The sequence below is a fragment of the Moschus berezovskii genome, chromosome 17, assembly GCF_049115385.1.
Source record: "Moschus berezovskii isolate FMDL1 chromosome 17, NW_MosBer_1.0, whole genome shotgun sequence".
Taxonomy (NCBI): Eukaryota; Metazoa; Chordata; class Mammalia; order Artiodactyla; family Moschidae; genus Moschus; species Moschus berezovskii.
The window spans coordinates 52,592,807-52,612,048 of NC_142476.1; the positions used below are offsets into that span (position 1 = coordinate 52,592,807).

Below are 19,242 nucleotides of genomic sequence, written 5' to 3' on the forward strand. Positions count from 1 at the left end.
AGTTAACACTTAATAAAGTTCAAAGATGAAGAAGACAGAAATGAGGATGAAAAGGACGGTAATGACTAACATTTATAGAGCGCTTACCATGTTCCAGCACTGCATGAATTACCTCATTCAAAAATGCACAACAGTCATAAAAGATAGATTTGATTATTAACCTTGCTTTATAGAGGAGGAAAGCAAAGCCCAGAGAGGTTAAATAACTTGCCCAAGACCATACAATTCAAAATCAGTGGGTCCTGAATTCCAACCCAAAGACTTTAGAGTTCATGGTCATGTCCATAACTCTTTGAGGATGATTCATTCCATGAACCAGAGAAATCATTTTTTAAAAATTCTCCCCTAACATATGGGCTTTTATGTACATATTTTTGGCAAAACTGTAGAAATAACACATTTCAACCACTTATCCCATATAAATTATTCAGGTAATTTTCCAAAATTTAGTTTGCAAAAGTGAATGAATGAATTATAGTTGTTCTCAATGTAAGGAGGAAGAAGTAAAGGATGATACGATGTTCAAGGAAGAACACTTTACCTGAGTTGTGTGGGAATGGTTGTGGGAAGAATGGAGCTTGCCAAGCACAGGAATGTGTATGAAGGTGATGGAGGATAGGGACAATGAGTGGTCAAAGAAGTAAAGGAAGTTCAGTGCAGAGAGCAAGGGTGTGGTCTTCAGGCCAAGCTAGAAATGTAAACAGGGGCTGGATCAGGCAGATCCTTGCAGATCTGTTAGGAATTTTGGTTTCAGGTGGGAAATCATGGGACTTGGACAAGGACAGCAGCAGTAGAAATGGAGAAAAGTGGGCAAATCCATGGCTTATGACAAGCAAACTTTAATTCCATTTATATTAAAAAGCACTTGCAAATTAGTAAGATAACACTAATACCTTACATAAAAACAGGCAAAAAAACATGACTTAATTTAAAAAGAAATTTAATGGTCAATAAGCAGGGAGAAATATCACACTGTACAAAGAGAGTAATGCAAAGAAAGATAATAACCATTATGTTGTCAAATTGCTTTAATTATTTTTATAAGACAATGCATGTGAAGGTATATTAAAACTAGCACAGTTTAAATTCATTGAAGGGATGTCAATGAGAATAATCTTTCTGTTAAGCAATTTTTCAGTATGTATCAACAATCTTAAAGACACATACAGGCATCAGCCTAATTATTTCATGTGATTCTAAAATAATAAGGAAATTCATCATAGCATTACTTGGAACAGTAACAATAAGACGAATAAATATAATTTTATAAACCACCTAGTTATCCAATGATGTTAAATAAATTAAGGTAAGTCTACTAATGGGATGTAATAAGCTATTCCAAATAATATCTAATATTTGATTTTAACACTAATTTATAATATCTAATAACATAATAAAGTGTCTAAAATAGATACTGGGTGAAGAAAAAAATCAGGCTACTAAATACATAATCTGATTACACACAAGTGTACACACACCCACATACACACACACATATACACACACACACAGTCAAAGGCCATCATATATCCTTCAAGGATATAGCCCAAGACCTTAAAAATTCCTAAATTCCTGAGTAATACTATAGCACATAATATTTCCCCTAACTTGTAAGCTAGGTCTCCCTGAAATGTGGCTGCTCCGTGGTCACTGGTGTCACTGTGCACATGGATTTTTCAGCATGCATGATATACACCAGTGCCTTGGCAAGATAACAAACTGCACTACTTTGTGGAACCATCGTGATCACAAATCACATATAAATGGTAAATCATCTTATCCTGTAAATCTGTGCACAGAAAAGAATCTACATAAATATCAATACTACAAAATGTTAATAGTAACAACCTCTTTGAATGATGGGCTTAGGCATAATTTTATTAATTTTTTTCTACATGCATCTCTGCATTTTCCATTTTTTTCTACAATAACATAAGGTACTTTTATAAAAACATCATTAGAGCATAGAAACCTGGCTGCCTGTTCAACTCAAATTTCACAGCTTAGTGTCTTTTTATGAGATCACCAGAAACCACTACCCCTTACTGAGACTCCTAGCTGAATCCTGAGATATGTGCTCATTTAAGGACTTATTTCATGAATAACTTCAAGATACAAATGCAGCTTCCATTCTGAGTTCTGGAAACATTCTTCGAGGAAAGTTCTATCATCTTATAGTATCATCCTTTATACTCTGAGAACATTGCAAGTTATTTTTTATGTGACCTATAAAAAGTTTCTAAGTATGGAAGGGATAGCTGATGAATGTTTGTCCTTCTCCTTGACTAGTGAGAACCTAGGTGGTACATGCAGCACTAACCACTATCCTGTACCAGACCATCAGAGCAATTGTTCCTCCTCTTCACTCAGACATCATCCCAAGCTATCAGTGCACACTTGTTTTGATGATAGCCACACTAACAGAGAACCACACTCCTGCAGATTAGTGACTGCAAAAGCAATAGTGGTCTACTGAGTAGGGCCGGAAGGCCTATAACAACATTTAGAAAAATGGATTACAGCAGATTATTTCTAAAACACCGAAGAGTGGCAATATAAATATTTATTCAGAAACTAAATATTGGATAGATGAAGGACCCCAGGCTTGTATGCAGACATTAATATGTCAAGGAAAGGCCAAAATGACAAGAGTATCCCATGAAGTAGAAACAACTAAGAACCCTCCAATCTATTACTGCCCTTGGCAGGGGGCTGATTTTTTTGTGTGTCTCCTGATCTTTCCAAGCTCAATTTCACCAAGAAAGGAACCCTCCAGAGCCATATTTTTATATCTATAACTGAGATGTGTTATGTGTGTTAGTTGCTCCGTTGTGTCTGACTCTTTGTGACCCCATGGACTGTAGCCTGCCAGGCTTCTCTGTCCATGGAATCCTTCGCCAGAGTAACTCCCCAATCCAGGGATTGAACCCTGGTATCCTGCATTGCAGGCAGATTCTTTACTGCTTGAGCTACAGGGAAGTCTAAATTGAGTAATTGAGATAACTAGAAGTTCAGTTCAGTTCAGTTCAGTCGTGTCCAACTCTTTGTGACCCCATAAATTGCAGCACACCAGGCCTCCCTGTCCATCACCAACTCCCAGAGTTCACTCAAACTCATGTCCATAGAGTCAGTGATGCCATCCAGCCATCTAAATGAGCCTAAATTCTAAGTGGAACAAAAAGGAAAGAGAACACAGTAGAAGAATTGCCCTCAGAGTGGAGGCAAAGGAGGAGAAATATTGAGGGAGACAGTAATCAGTGAAAGATCTAGATATTACTGAAAGGCACTAATGAAGTTACTATGGTTTCTCACTGCTTGATCTTAAAAGGGCTGTTCAGTTCAGTTCAGTAACTCAGTCGTGACCGACTCTTTGCGACCCCATGAATCACAGCACGCCAGGTCTCCCTGTCCATCACCAACTCCTGGTGTTCACTCAAACTCATGTCCATCGAGTTGGTGATGCCATCCAGCCATCTCAATCTCTGTTGTCCCCTTCTCCTCCCGCCCCTAATCACTCCCAGCATCAGTCTTTTCCAGTGAGTCAACTCGTCGCATGAAGTGGCCAAAGTATTGGAGTTTCAGCTTTAGCATTAGTCCTTCCAATGAACACCCAGGACTGATCTCTTTTAGAATGGACTGGTTGGATCTCCTTTCAGTCCAAGGGACTCTCAAGAGTCTCCTCCAGCACCACAGTTCAAAAGCATCAATTCTTTGGTGCTCAGCGTTCTTCACAGTCCAAATCTCACATCCATACGTGACCACGGGAAAAACCATAGCCTTGACGAGACGGACCTTTGTTGGCAAAGTAATGTCTCTTCTTTTTAATATACTATCTAGGTTGGTCATAACTTTCCTTCCAAGGAGTAAGCATCTTTTAATTTCCTGGCTGCAATCAGCATCCGCAGTGATTTTGGAGTCCAAAAAAATAAAGTCTGACACTGTTTCCACTGTTTCCCCATCTATTTCAAATGAAGTGATGGGACCAGATGCCATGATCTTCGTTTTCTGAATGTTGAGCTTTAAGCCAACCTTTTCACTCTCCTCTTTCACTTTCATCAAGAGGCTTTTTAGCTCCTCTTCACTTTCTGCCATAAGGGTGGTATCATATGCACATCTGAGGTTATTGATATTTCTCCTGGCAATCTTGATTCCAGCTTGTGCTTCTTCCAGCCCAGCGTTCCTCATGATGTACTCTGCATATAAGTTAAATAAGCAGGGTGACAAGATACAACCTTGATTACTGCTTTTCCTATTTGGAACCAGTCTGTTGTTCCATGTCCAGTAAGAGTGCAAAAAGGTTGCGGGAGCACAAAAATCAAAATGACAGCTTTAACTGCTGGCCCTCAAATGTAATCATCCAGTTCCAATTCTTCATGATACATACAGAAAGAAGGCCATAAAAAATGTCCTACTGACATTCGAAATGACTTCTGAGTGGGTTTTCTGCCACTCATTTCATTAGCTCATTTAACAGGGTCCCTTTCACTGCTCAGTTTGCCTTACTCTCTACTTATTTTCAACAGATACTCAACTGATCACTCACTTCAATCCCTCACTGCTCTTCAATATCTCTTACTGAAGATGCAATCAGTTTTCTCAAATGTTTGTCACTATAATTTTCAATCTCTTTTGCTCTGGATGTTGAATTAAAAGCTTATCACTGTAAGAACACATTTATTTTGTCAGTCATCAAAATTTTAATCATGTATGCCAAAATAATATTAACCCAGAAAACACCATCATTAGATTTTTATTCTTGTATTAATTACTTAAATATTCTGCAAATTGATTTCTACAGGATCAAGGAATTAAGGCTTTGCTATTGGATATTATGATTTTATTGGAGAAGGCAATGGCAACCCACTCCAGTACTCTTGCCTGGAAAATCCCATGGGTGGAGGAGCCTGGTGGGCTGCAGTCCATGGGGTCGCTGAGTCAGACACAACTGAGCGACTTCACTTTCACTTTTCACTTTCATGCATTGGAGAAGGAAATGGCAACCCACTTGTTGTTCTTGCCCTGAGAACCCAACCCAGTTGTTCTTGCCTTGAGAATCCCAGGGACAGGGGAGCCTGGTGGGCTGCCTTTATGGGGTCGCACAGAGTTGGACACGACTGAAGTGACTTAGCAGCAGCTTAGCAGCATTATGATTTTATATTCTTAAATTTATTTCACAGTCATTCATTTAAACATTCACTGGGCACATGCAAAAGGCAGCTCTATGCTCAGTTTATGTCAAAGCACCTGATCTTAAAAACCACAGAGTTTTGAGTGGCAGATTGCTTATACAAATAATTGTCATACAAGAGAAAGACCTCACAAAAAGCAAGGAGAAACACAAAGTAGTAAGAGGTTAAATCTGCTCTGAGAAGGTCTCAGAAGACTTGATGCTTCAGTTCAGTTCAGTCGCTCAGTCGTGTCTGACTCTCCACGACCCCATGAATCACAGCACGCCAGGCCTCCCTGTCCATCACCAACTCCTGGAGTTCACTCAAACTCATGTCCACAGAGTCAGCGATGCCATCCAGCCATCTCATTCTTGGTCGTCCCCTTCTCCTCCCACCCCCAACCTTTCCCAGCATCAGAGTCTTTTCCAGTGAGTCAACTCGTCGCATGAGGTGGCCAAACTTGATGCTTAAACAATGATAATAAAACTTCCAGATTAAGCTGAACAACTGTTAAATGATAAATCACTTCTAATAGCTTATGTTGAAATTATGTTGCATATTCTTAAATAATAATGAAGATTCAATGGAGCAATAATACAACATATATGTATTTAGGAATCAAAATTTTAAATATATAGTTCTAAGAGAAAATTAACATATATGTGTTTAGGAATCAAAATTTTAAATATATAGTTCTAAGAGAAAATTAAAATTTTTTTCATTTTAATTTTAATAATGTGCAGAACTGCACATGTTCTGAGACAAAGTATTATAGTACCATCATTTTTTATATACAGAAACATATTTTAATAAAATCCAATGTTTTAAGTACTATTTAGGATAGTGTTTAATTATTTTGATGAAACATCAATATAAAAATTTAATTTTAAGCATGGACCACATTTTTTCCTAGAAGAAAAAAAATCACTTGAAAGACATTTCTATACAATAAAAATAAATCATAAGCTTATAAAGTGTATTAACCATTGATTAATCAGATCATGAGAGCATGCTATTAGGTTTCTCTTGGAACAGATACAAGGTCAGGCAAGATTTCTATACCTTTAAGAGTAACCAGTTCGGTGCCTTAAGCAAAGACTCAGGTTATTAGGTAACCATGTGTTCACAGTTGCATACCAAACATAAATGAGAAAATAAACTAAAAATAGAATAAAATTTCTTTTATGTGCATGACCTGAGTTGATTGATTTGGCTGACCTAAAGTTATGGACTCTGTTTTGATCAAAATGCTATAAACCATCCAGTGTTGGCCATGTAGTACAAACTGAGTAGCAATAATGATTTTACTGCTTATGAAAAGTGAAAGAGAAAAAGTGTTAGTCGTTCAGTCGTTTCCAACTCTTTGCAACCCCATGGACTGTAGCCTGCCAGGCTCATAAAAGCATACAATAGCTTCATTCTATTTATGTGAATTAAAATCTGCCCCCAAAACCCTTAGTGATTTTTAATTTGTATGTAGCATAATATTGCCTTTATTCAGGAGATAAGAGAATACTTATTTGGGCACAACACATCTGTTATGAAAAAAGGAAAAACAGAAGTATACACATTTACAAAAGTGATCAAAGATGAGAAACTATAATACAAACAGGTCAAGAAACTTCACAAGGGTAAATTTATTGATGATTTGATATTTTAGGGGTGGAAATATGAGAAGTCTAGGAAGATCAAAGTAAAGCTGGTAAAAAGGGAAAGGGCCAGAGTCCATCCAGGTGGCCTTGGGTAAAGCAGTCAGAAAGAAATGCTGTTAGCCCTCCTTCTCTCTCCAAGTGGGCAAATCCCAAACCTTAAGTATTTTCTACAAATAATGGAAGAAATGGTGGATCTGTGAAACAAGAACATATGTAGTAAGTTGGTATGTTCTCCTTCATGTTTCTGACCTTATTATTTCTTCTAAACAAAGAAATGAAGAGAATGCTAGTGTTATTTAGCAGATGCTAAGGATGCTAAAGCTGAAACTGCAATACTTTGGCCACCTCATGCGACGGGTTGACTCACTGGAAAAGACTCTGATGCTGGGAAAGGTTGGGAGCGGGAGGAGAAGGGGACGACCGAGAGTGAGATGGCTGGATGGCATCACCGACTCTGTGGACATGGGTTTGAGTGTACTCCGGGAGTTGGTGATGGACAGGGGGGCCTGGCGTGCTGTGATTCATGGGGTCGCGGAGAGTCGGACACGACTGAGCGACTGAACTGAACTGAACTGAACTGAAGGAGTTAAAAGAGGTTCCCTTGTGGCTCAGTGGTAAAGAATCCGCTGGCCAATGCAGGAGACAAGGGTTCGATCCCTGGGTCGGAAAGATGCCCTGGAGAAGAAATTGGTAACCCGCTCCAGTATTCTTGCCTGGAAGATCCCATGGACAGAGGAGCCTGGCGGACTACAGTCCATGGGGTCACAAAAGAGTCAGACACAACTTAGCAACTAAACAACAGTAAAAACGGAATTGAAACAAAAAGTCCAGCCTTGAGTGAAGCAAAACTGAAAGATGGTCAGAAGAGCCATTGTCTCATTAAGTTATTCAGAAAACATCAATAGAACTGCAGAGTGGGGTTGGTGCTAGGTCAAAAAATATCTGAAGACAATAATCAGGTTTTCATCATCACTTCACATTTATTTCTGGTAGACATTATTTAGTGGTTAAAATGGAACAAGAAAAATTATACTGAAGGCAAGAGGAAAAGCAGGGGTCAGGGTAAATTATAAATTAAGAATTAATTGCAAAGATCACGAATCTTTTAATGAATTGTGAAATTAAAAGGTGAGATCCTATCTCTTGACTTTTAGCCAAGTCCCAGGACTGAATTTCATATGTGCATGCATGTTCAGTTGCTAGGTTGTGTCCAACTCTATGGACTATAGCCCACCAGGCTCCTCTGTCCATTGGGGTATTCCAGGCAAGAATATGGAATGGGTTGCCATTTCCTCCTCCAGGGAATGTTCCTGAGCCAAGGATCCAATCCATGTCTCCTGCATTGGCAGATGGATTCTTTACCACTGATCCACTGAATTTTTAATAAAACTCAATAAATGACTCAAACTTTAATGCACAGCCTGATTTGAAATCTGAGTACCATGGTCCATTACATGGGGCATCTGGCTGTATGCAAAGCAAGTGTTTGACTGGACAGCCAACCATTAGAAGAGGTGAAATGTAAGTCTTTATGTACAAATTGAAAACCAGAGCAGATCCATCCAGGCCTAAAAAAAAAAATCCTATTTAAGCATGATGCTTTGCAATTCTTCTTCTTCCTCCTACAAGCTTTCATGGAAGGTACTCAAGTGACTACTTTAGCCAAAATGATAATTGCCTACCAAGTCAATGAGACATGATTCTGTATTCAAATATTGATTCCATAATTATTATTGACAACCTGTGTTTAGGGGTTATGACTAGAGTGATGAGCTTAACAAACCAAGTCCCTACTTTCAGGGAGCATACACTCTACTTTCCAAGCTCCAAGTCCCTTTACTATCCAACAACAAAAACAAAAGACATATATAGTATAGTTCATGTGATCATATGTGCTGCAAAGAAAAAGTTTGCTAAGTAGATGAGTGTGTGTGTGTGTGTGTGTTCAAAGAGAAGCATGTGCAGTTGTAGGTAGAAAAGTCAGAGGAAGACTCTGATCACATGGCATTTGAGCAGAGACCTGAAAGAAGTGAGGATGTGACCCATGCAGGAATCTTGAGGCAGAGTATTACCAACACTGGGAATGAGAAATGCAATGGCCCTGCCACCACATCTCCTTGATCTGTTGAAGAAACAAGGAAACCAGTATAGCTGGAGGGGACTGTGGGAAGGGAGAAGGGGAGGAGTTTAGAAATGAAAAGGAGCAAGATCATGCAGGGTCTTGAAAGTCATGGTTAGGTCTTTGGATTCACTCACTTAGTTATGTGTATTTAGAGTCAGATATTTACTTACCTAACATTCCACAAAACTCAGCATTTCTTCTCATTGAACTTTATAATGAAAAATCTTTCCCAGTATTTCTAATAACCAGCTAGCATATCTTATTTATTTCTTTGGAAAGCTTTTTTCTAAGCAGAGGAAAAAAATCAATTAATTGGTATGATGGTGATCCAAGAATGTGGCTTCCCAAGAGGCCAATAAATGGCACAGTTGCTAAACTGTGGTTAAAAAAAACAAGCTGTTCCTCTCAGTACTTCCTGCAAAGAAGCTCAAGACCCTGTGATGATGCACTAGAGAAGAGAAGGTAGAGAAAAGCAGCTGAAAGATGATGCCCACCAGAGAAATTCCAAAGTTGAGATGTCCCTGGAGTGAAGCCAAATAGCTCATAAAACTCAAAGGTCCCTGTCCTGCCCTCAAGTGTCCCAGAGACAACAGTGAGAACATATCCAGGAAATAGTTGCACTCGCCCAGTCTAGCTTTGTGCTTTGTTATGTGAACATGCATAAATTCCATGTTTTTCAATGATGTTTATTTATGTGGCTTAAGAAAAATAAAGTTAAATATTTTACACATAAGAAATTCAACATGAAGAATTGTAAATGAAAATACTGTTTTAAGATTATAAATATATATGCATGTATGTGTAATGGGTTGGCCAAAAAGTTTGTTTGGCTTTTTCCATACCATCTTACAGAATATATATTTATCCACAATACAGTGAGAGTAACTATACATTTCAGATTGCCTGGAGCAGTCTTGAATTACGTATATTATTCAAGTGAAAGTACTGACAGTTCCCCCTTTCAATCTCAAAAATGTCCTATGTTGGCCAATAAATTATATGGTCATCATATTTATGGGTTGTGCTCAAAAAGGGTCAGGTAAATTAAGGTGTGGTATACTCAACTTTTGGAGAAGGCAATGGCAAGCCACTCCAGTACTCTTGCCTGGAAAATCCCATGGATGGAGGAGCCTGGTAGGCTGCAGTCCGTGGGGTCACTAAGGGTCGGACACGACTGAGCGACTTCACTTTCACTTTTCACTTTCACACATTGGAGAAGGAAATGGCAACCCACTCCAGTGTTCTTGCCTGGAGAATCCCAGGGACAGGGGAGCCTGGTGGGCTTCAGCCTATGGGGTCACACAGAGTCGGACACGACTGAAGTGACTTAGCAGCAGCAGCAGCAGCATACTCAACTTTAATTAGAATTATTTTGCTTTACAAATGACTTTAATTAGACCAGTTTCAAAGTAAGAAATGTTTAAGGTAGACAAATTAAGGCCAAAAATCGAGAACATTAAATCAAGGACTAAGGAAAAGAATAGATACTTGAAAGAAAACCTGTCCAGACTTTTATCATTTTAAAAGGATTAGCTAAAGGAACTTGCAAGATGGCGAAGTAGAAGGACATGCACTTACTCCTTATTACTGCTGCTGCTGCTAAGTCACTTCAGTCGTGTCCGACTCTGTGTGACCCCAAAGATGGAAGCCCACCAGGCTCCCCCTTCCCTGGGATTCTCCAGGCAAGAACACTGGAGTGGGTTGCCATTTCCTTCTCCAATGTGTGAAAGTGAAAAGTGAAAGTGAAATCGCTCAGTCGTGTCCGACCCTTAGCAACCCCACGGACTGCAGCCTACAAGGCTCCTCCATCCATGGGATTTTCTAGGCAAGAGTACTGGAGTGGCTTGCCATTGCCTTCTCCAACTCCTTATTACAAAAACACCAAAATCACAACTAACTGCTGAACAACCATTCACAAAAAAAGGAAAGAATGCTGGAACCTATCAAAAAGATACCCTACATCCAAAGACAAAGAAGAAGCCACAGGAGATGGTAGAAGGGTGCAATCATGATAAAATCAAATCCCAGACCCACGAGGTAGGCGACCCACACACTGGAAAATAATTACACTACAAAAATTCTCCCACAGGAGAGAAAGTCCTGAGCCCCACATCAGGATTCCTAGGCTGGAGATCTGGCAACAGGAGGAGGCCCCAGAGAATGTGGCTTTGAAGGCCAGCAGGGTTGGATCACAGGAATTCCACAGGACTGGGGGAAACATAAACTTCACCCTTAGAGGGCACACACAAGTGTGCACAAAGACCCAGAGAAAAAGCAGCGACCTTTTAAGAGACTGGGCCAGGCCTACCTGCTAGTACTGGAGGTGAGGGGGGTTTGGCTCACTGTAGGGATAAAGACACTGGCAGAAGCAGTTCTGGTGAGTACTCATTGACGTGAGCCCTCCAGGAGGTCACCATTTCCTCCCTAAGACCTGGCCCTGCTCAATGGCCTGTAGGCTCCAGTGGTGGGATGCCTCAGGCCAAACAATCAGCCAGGCAGGAACACAGACCCACTCATCTGCAGATAGTCTGCTTAAAGTCTTCTTGAGCACAGCCCTGCCCACCAGAGGGAAAAGACACAGTTCCACCCACCAGTGGGCAGAAACCAGTCACAACTGGCAGGAAGCCTGCACAAACCTCTTAGATAGCCTCATCCACTAGAGAGCTTACAGGAGAAGCAAGAAGAACTACAATCTTGCAGCCTGTGGAACAGAAACCACAATCACAGAAAGTTATACAAAATGAGACAGCAGAGGAATACGTCCTAGATGAAGGAACAAGATAAAACCCCAGAAGAACAACTAAGTGAAGTGGAGATAGCAAAAAGAATTCAGAATAATGATAGTGAAGATGATCTAAGATCTGGGAAAAAGAATAGGGGGAGGGATAGATTGGGAGTTTAGGATCAACATTTACACACTGCTATATTTAAAATAGATAATCAACAAGGACCTATTGTATACCATAGGGAAGTCTACTCAAAGTTCTGTAATAACAAAATGGGATAATAATTTGAAAAAGAATAGATACATGTATATGTATAACTCAGTCACTTTGCTATACACCTGAAACTAACACATTTTTAATCAACTATACTCCAATATAAAATTAAAAATTTTTTTAAAGGAGTGACTTTTAAAAAAATTTTTTAAAGAATATTTTAGTTAACCCAGAATAAAATATTCTTTTAAAACCAAGTACAGATTTCTTTAGTATCAGGATAACTTTAGAATATCTAAATTATGAATAAGAATTTATAGAATATCTCTTATGTATGGTTAATCATTGTATTAGGTATCAAGGATAAGAAGACAAAAGACAGTTCTTTTTATTTTTTTTGCATTTTTATTTATTTATTTTATTTTCTTTCAAAAACAATTTTAGGAATCTTTACTTAAAAACAACCTTATCTTAAAATGGAGTAACTTTGATTTTATGAGCAGCAAGCAAAGTACAGAAGCAAAAATGCATTACAGGAGCATTAAGTTTTACATTAGGTCACAGCGTCTAATCTGAAATCACACCCGTAATATCATTTTTCAGGATATCTGGGAAATAGTTATTTCCCAGGATGTCTGAACCATAGCTACTCTATTTTGACTTTTAATTGTAAAAAAAAAAAATTTTTTTTAATAGCCAAAGCAGATTTCACCATTAATGACGTCAGTGTTTTTCTAGGTATGAGAAGATGCAAGAACTGGAACTCATAAAACCTTTTTCTGAAAAGATCTAACTATCTGAAGACCTGTTCTGCCAGTTTTTTTTTTTTTTTTTTCAGAGCACAAAGTGCCTCATTCCTGATTTTCACCCTGAACTTCTTTCAGGGGGTGTTGAAGGTCAGCAGCTTGCAATGGTCATGATGTAATCTTTGTAGAGGCAGCTGGCAAGTACCAACTTCCAGTCAGCAGGGTCCCTTCATAGCCACATATCTGACCATGTGACACCATTTCATGGCCATTGTGTCCCGCGGTGCTGGGAAGGCTCATTCCCAGGTCTAGGGAAGTGATGGGCCACTCAGTGTGCTAAAATTGGACCAGGCCTTGCAAGTAGCAAAAGTCTCTTGACCACTGTCTTACTAGCCTCCTAGTCCAGGAAAATATTTCCTCTTTTGCTTTTTCCCATACCCAGAGTCACATTATTACAATTATTGATCTCATATGGAACTGTCAGTTCAGCATTATATCACAGGCTCAGTGAAACAAGTGACATAGGAAATAATATATTCATAGTTAGCAGTTATTGGTAAAATAAGAATTATAAGTCAAGAACTTTCATTAGATAAAGCCTGGTACACCCCAAGTCACCTGACTTCATTTGTTAAATGATTATAGTCTGGTGTTAATCTCCTGGTTGTACATTATGGAGCATCCGACCCTTATCTGAAGAAAGCCTTAGAAACTAATCTAAAGTGTCCTTTTTAATAACTTAATTAAATCTTTTAGCAGTATCACGTAACAAGGAACTGTCTCAGCAGTGAGTCTTAGCAAATACTAGACATTAACAAAACTAGAAACTTAATTTAACAATTTACAAAACTTTTGATTTTTCATTATGGAGGCCCTGTAGCCAGGGAGGCTTTAACCCATCAAATAAAAAATGAGGTTTGTCAGGGAGCTGGGAAAAGCCAAGCAGCCATCTTGGATTTCCCACAGCCCTGACTCTGATTTCCAGCTATTGTTTTTAATTTTCCAATTTAGAAGCAGACTGTTGCCATGGTTTAAGGACATTAGGATGGCACAAGTCTAACAGAGTTTTTGTATTAGCAGAATGAGCTTTTACATGTCTACAAACCCGACAATTGGATTAATGTCTAGTAAGACTCATTTCTTGGATAGTTCCTTGCTGTTATGTGATATTAATGTAAAATTTAATTGAATTCTTAAAGAACACCCTAAGTTTGTTTCTGAAGCTTATCTCTTTGGATGAAGATCAGATGCCTTGTGACCTGCAACCAGGACTAAAAAAAAAAAAAGAAAAGGACATAATTTAAAGGACTGTCTCCAACCTGGATGGAAGGACTTTTTTCAGAAGAAACTACACTACACCAGGATGAGAAGACGACGACATCAGAGGTAGACAGCTTGCCCAAGATGCTGGACCTGATTCGTATGATCATTTATAATGTTTTCTTGACTTCTTAGCCCTCTGCATATAAATCAAATGCTTTTCGACCACAGGCCTGATCCTAGACAGTTCTTTTTAAAAGGAGCTTATTATCAGCAACAGGAGGCATTCACCTAAACAAATAAATTCCAAATTGCAATGCAGTATTAAAATTGCTATCACAGAAGTAAACACAGGGTGACAATTAGAGCACTAAGAAAGGAGTGAAGATGGAGACCAAGAAAGGGTTCACGGAAGCTTTTCAGGAAAAATGATGACTGAGCTGTATCTTAAGGAGACTTTCTAAACAAACAAAATCACATGTGCAAATATTAAAGGCAGGAAAAACTTTTGTGAATTAAAAAAAATCACTTAGAATGGCTGAAGCAAGCAAAAAGTGACAACAGATGTAGCTGGAGAAGCATTCAGGGATCAAATGGTGAAACTAAAAACAACCATAAATGATTTGAACTTTCTTAAGATATAAGTAGCCATTAAATAATTTTGAAGGAACAGGCAAAAAATATGTGCACATATATTTTTTTAGCTGTTTTGAGATCTTTTTTTGTTGTTTTGTTTGTGCACATATTTTAGAAAGGCCATTTTGACAAAATTAAGGAGGATGAATTTGAAGATGACCAGATTAAAAGTAATAAGATCAGTTAGGAAGTCACTGGAGTAATTTATTTATTTTTTTTTGGCGGGGGGGGAACCTGTTTAGGACCTTAAGTAAGAACAGGAGGCAATTGCAGTAGACTGTGGAGTATACCATTTTGGTTAAGAAGCTTGAACCAGCAGTATAACTTTGGGGATGAACAATGTTTTAAGTGGTAGCTGAACTATGGGCGATATCATCTGGAGAAAGAAAAAGAGAAGAGAAGAAAACCAGAAGCAAATTCTGGAGACTCTGGTGGTTAGAGGCAGGCAAAAGTGGATAAACTATTGAAGGAGATGGAGGAAGAATCATGAGAAACATGAAAGAGAATCCAAGACAGGTGTCATCTTCAAAAAAAGAATAGAATACAACTGGGAATAAGAGTGCCCATTCAATTTAGCAATCAAGTCTCCGGTTAACTTTTGTCATAACTATTCCAATAGAGTGGTGAAGCCAAACCTCAGAGGGTTAAGAAATTAAATGAAGATGATAAAGATATAGAAGCATAAGCAACTTTTTTTTTTTTACCAAGAATGTTGGCCATGAGAAAAGGACAGTTATAGAGCCGAAGACAGGTTTTTGTTACTTATAAGTCAGAAGAGACATAAATATATTTATACATTGACTTATTTTTAAATGTGATGAAGAGGGTGATGATTCAGGAAATCAAAAAATCTAAAGAGTAAGTTCCTTAAGGAGGTGAGAGTACAAGTAGAAACCCAGCCTTGGTCAGGATTAACACCATGACAGAGAAAAGGAGAGGAAGAAGAGGAATGATTTGGAATACACATGTTCCCATGTATAGCCTCTATTTTCTCTGTGAAGTCATTATTGAAAGAGATGAGCAAAGCATCTTAAAAAGAGTGCTAAAAGTTTAACATCACTATAGAAAACTAAGATCATGGCATCTGGTCCCATCACTTCATGGGAAATAGATGGAAAAACAGTGGAAACAGTGTCAGACTTTATTTTTGGGGGCTCCAAAATCACTGCGGATGCTGACTGCAGCCATGAAATTAAAAGATGCTTACTCCTTGGAAGGAAAGTTATAACCAACCTAGACAGCATATTAAAAAGCAGAGACATTACTTTGCCAACAAAGATCTGTCTAGTCAAGGCTATGGTTTTTTCCGTGGTCATGTATGGATGTGAGATTTGGACTGTGAAGAAAGCTGATCGCCAAAGATTTGATGCTTTTGAACTGTGGTGTTGGAGAAGACTCTTGAGAGTCCCTTGGACTGCAAGGAGATCCAACCAGTCCATTCTAAAGGAGATCAATCCTGGGTGTTCATTGGAAGGACTGATGCTGAAGCTGACACTCCAGTACTTTGGCCACCTCATGCAACGAGTTGACTCACTGGAAAAGACTCTGATGCTGGGAGGGATTGGGGGCAGGAGGAGAAGGGGACGACAGAGAATGAGATGGCTGGATGGCATCACCAACTCGATGGACATGAGTTTGAGTGAACTCCGGGAGTTGGTGATGGACAGGGAGGCCTGGCATACTGTGGTTCATGGGGTCGCAAAGAGTCGGACACAACTGAGCGACTGAACTGAACTGAACTGAAAGGGGTGAGAGAACTGAAAGGGTGGGAGCCTGCCCCATAATTTTAGGTGTAGAAAAGAAACCCTCTTCCTACTCCTCAGCACCCTTCACACCTCACTCATAAAGTGGAAACCCACCAACATTTCTTCCCTCTTGAGAAAGTATTATGGGAGATGCCCTTGTCATTATCTCCACCTATGAGCACCTGAGTTGTGTCAGCCCACAGCTCTCTGCTGCACGGGGCAGGCGCACTATGTCACTGCTCAAATGTGGCCCTCGCTGGAGAGGCCCATAGGTGAGAGGTTATCTGAAACATGCTGTGCTGTCTCTGGGTGCACATCTTTCTCCACCACTGTGGGCTCTGAGGTTTACTGCCAGAAGAGAAGGCTCTCACTGCAGCAGCAAATCCCAGCCATGCCTTCCAAGCTAGATTTATCAGCAGTAAAGTGGGTCCTAAACTTCAATTCTCCTTTAAGGTTTTCTACTAATTTTCCAACTAATTGAAAACCAGAAGGAGGGTAATCAGTGTTTTGAAAACCCTAGATTTAGAATTTGAGATTTCTGAAGAATCTACTGGTAGAACATTTGTCCACCATGACAAGGACAGAAAGAGGTCACGGGAATGGGATGCTAGGGTGGAATGAATGGAGGATCACTGGAATCCTAGGTCTCTAAGAACAGCAGCTACTAGGTGTTGAATATGATCTCTACTGAAGTCACCTGAGCCGAAGATGAGTTTAGGATGGAGAGGAAAAATGTAAACCAAGTTCTAAATATCTTGATGAATGCAAGGGAGCGACCAGGACTTGATGGTGACAATGAAGAGAGGGAAAAGGTTGGCAGAGCTGGTAACACCTGGGCCTTGAAGGAAGACTTTTTATAGGAAGGCGAAGGAATAATGTTTGGAAGCCATAAATGGGGAAGTAGGCCATGTTATACCTGATCCTGGCCTTTAGATTCTTTGGGTTTGGGCCAATAAATATCCTTCAACAAAGGGAGCTCAAGGGTAAACAAGAATCTCAGGAAGAAAGCTAGGCTTTACTTAAGGCAGCAAATAAAATGTTTTGAGAAGACAGTATAAATATACAACCATGCCTGATCTAGAGAGCTTAATGAAAAGGGAGGTTCAAAGGGTGGAAAGCAAAGAATAAAAGCCAAAACGTGTCCAGAAACAAGCCGTCTCATCCCATGCCATCAGGACTGTTGGTTTTCCAGTAAGTTGGATACAATGGGAAATGATAAAAAAAAAAAAAGGGTTCATACATACCATAAACACTTTATATAACTTAAAACATAAATGTACACACATGTGCCAATCTTTTGATGTAAGGCCAAGGCCTGTTCTCTGCATATGGATCTGCTGATTGGAGTTATGTGTCTTCTGTCTTACATAAACCACATCCTCTGTCTATGATTTCCAGTTTTGCTTTCTTCAAAATTGACAGGAAACCTAAAGACACTTGGAAAATAATCTGAATTCAGAGCCCATCTAGGTTTTTATAAGTCCCTCCACATCCTTTTAACCTTGTTCTACCTACACCTAGTCCAAAGCAGAGCTTTTGTAGCTACCTTTAAGTCATTCCAAAGCTGAGTTTTTATGGAAACAAAATCAAAAGTCTTTCCTGCATTAGATCAATTTATTTACTCAATTTATTTAAATGAGAAGGACAGCTGGCTAAACAAATTTGAGGACGAACAGCACAATTGGCCAGTCTTACTGGTAGGAGCAGGAAAGCATGGGCAACCTAAACAGAAACTCTTGGCTGAAGAAGACACCTGTATGCAGCAACCCATGGGGTTAAATAGAGAACATGGTACCAGTTACTTCAACAAGCCAGTTAAGAGGAGACCAATACTGCACAAGTGACAGGACTGATCGCATTTTGGGGTAAAGGCAAGGATATCAGGGATATGAAGTATTATTAAATGGCTTCATGTTTCCAAATGAAGAGCTGGCGTGAAGAGCTGACAAAGAGGCTGTTTTGTTGTTCCCCATTTACTTTTTCCTCGGTCTCTTACTGCCTATGGCTTTTCCCATTTTAAAGAAGAGAAAACAACATTAAGGAACAAGGTAGAAGAATAGTCAGAAAACTAGAGAAGGGTTCTGAAGCTCCGGAGCCACTTCTGGGCCTCACGCTAGTTCCACTGAACTGTTCTTTTAGCATTGACAACTGCAAATTCCTAAGTTTAGCCTCTTTTCCTCTTTCACTACTTACATCTTTTCTACTGAGTTTTCCACCAGTTAACTAGGAACCAATACTCATACTCATTCTCTCGCTCTTCCCACTGTTTTTTTAGGAACATTACTCACTGGAACATTACTTCCTGTAACCATACAGAAAGGGAAGGGAAACAAAACCAAAATCAGAAGTAAACATACTTTCAAGAAATGAAGTAACAATATCAACTGTCATAGGGCTAGGCCTACCCTAACCTAACATGATCAATGATTTCCTTCTTACATTTGTCAATTTGGGGTGTCCCTTTCATGTCACGCACAATTCTTCCATGTTCCTCAGCGAAGAGGCCCCAGATTGGGAAGTCTTTTACCTACTATTATCCATCAATAAATATTACAAGGATGATAATATTGGGTGCTAAGAAAAATGGTCATTTATAGATTAGTCACCATTTACTGAGCACTTATTATGTTTAATTGATGTGTTAAGTGCGCCTTGGGTTTCTGACATCATCTTGTTTAATCTTCTCTGAGGTGATATTATAACCATTATCATCATCATCCCATTTCACAGAGAAATTGACAAAAATATAAGGATTAAGTGTGATGTTCAAGGTCACACAGCAAGTAAACAGCAGAGCCAGGATTTGAATCTAGATAAGAGCCCAGGCCCTAAGGTAAAGTTAAACTACTACACCACAATGCCCCCTTCCCAAACATCAAGTGGAATTCATTTAAAACTTAGAAGAATTCAGTTCAGTTCAGTCGCTCAGTCATGTCTGACTCCGTGACCCCATGAATCACAGCACGCCAGGCCT

At 39.3% G+C, this 19,242-nt stretch overlaps 1 protein-coding gene across 7 annotated transcripts in view; it reads right to left on the minus strand.

Moving 5' to 3' along the window:
- DNM3 (dynamin 3) overlaps positions 1 to 19,242 on the minus strand; it is a 670,947-nt gene that overhangs the window by 378,487 nt on the left and 273,218 nt on the right. The gene's annotated exons all lie outside the window — the stretch shown is intronic.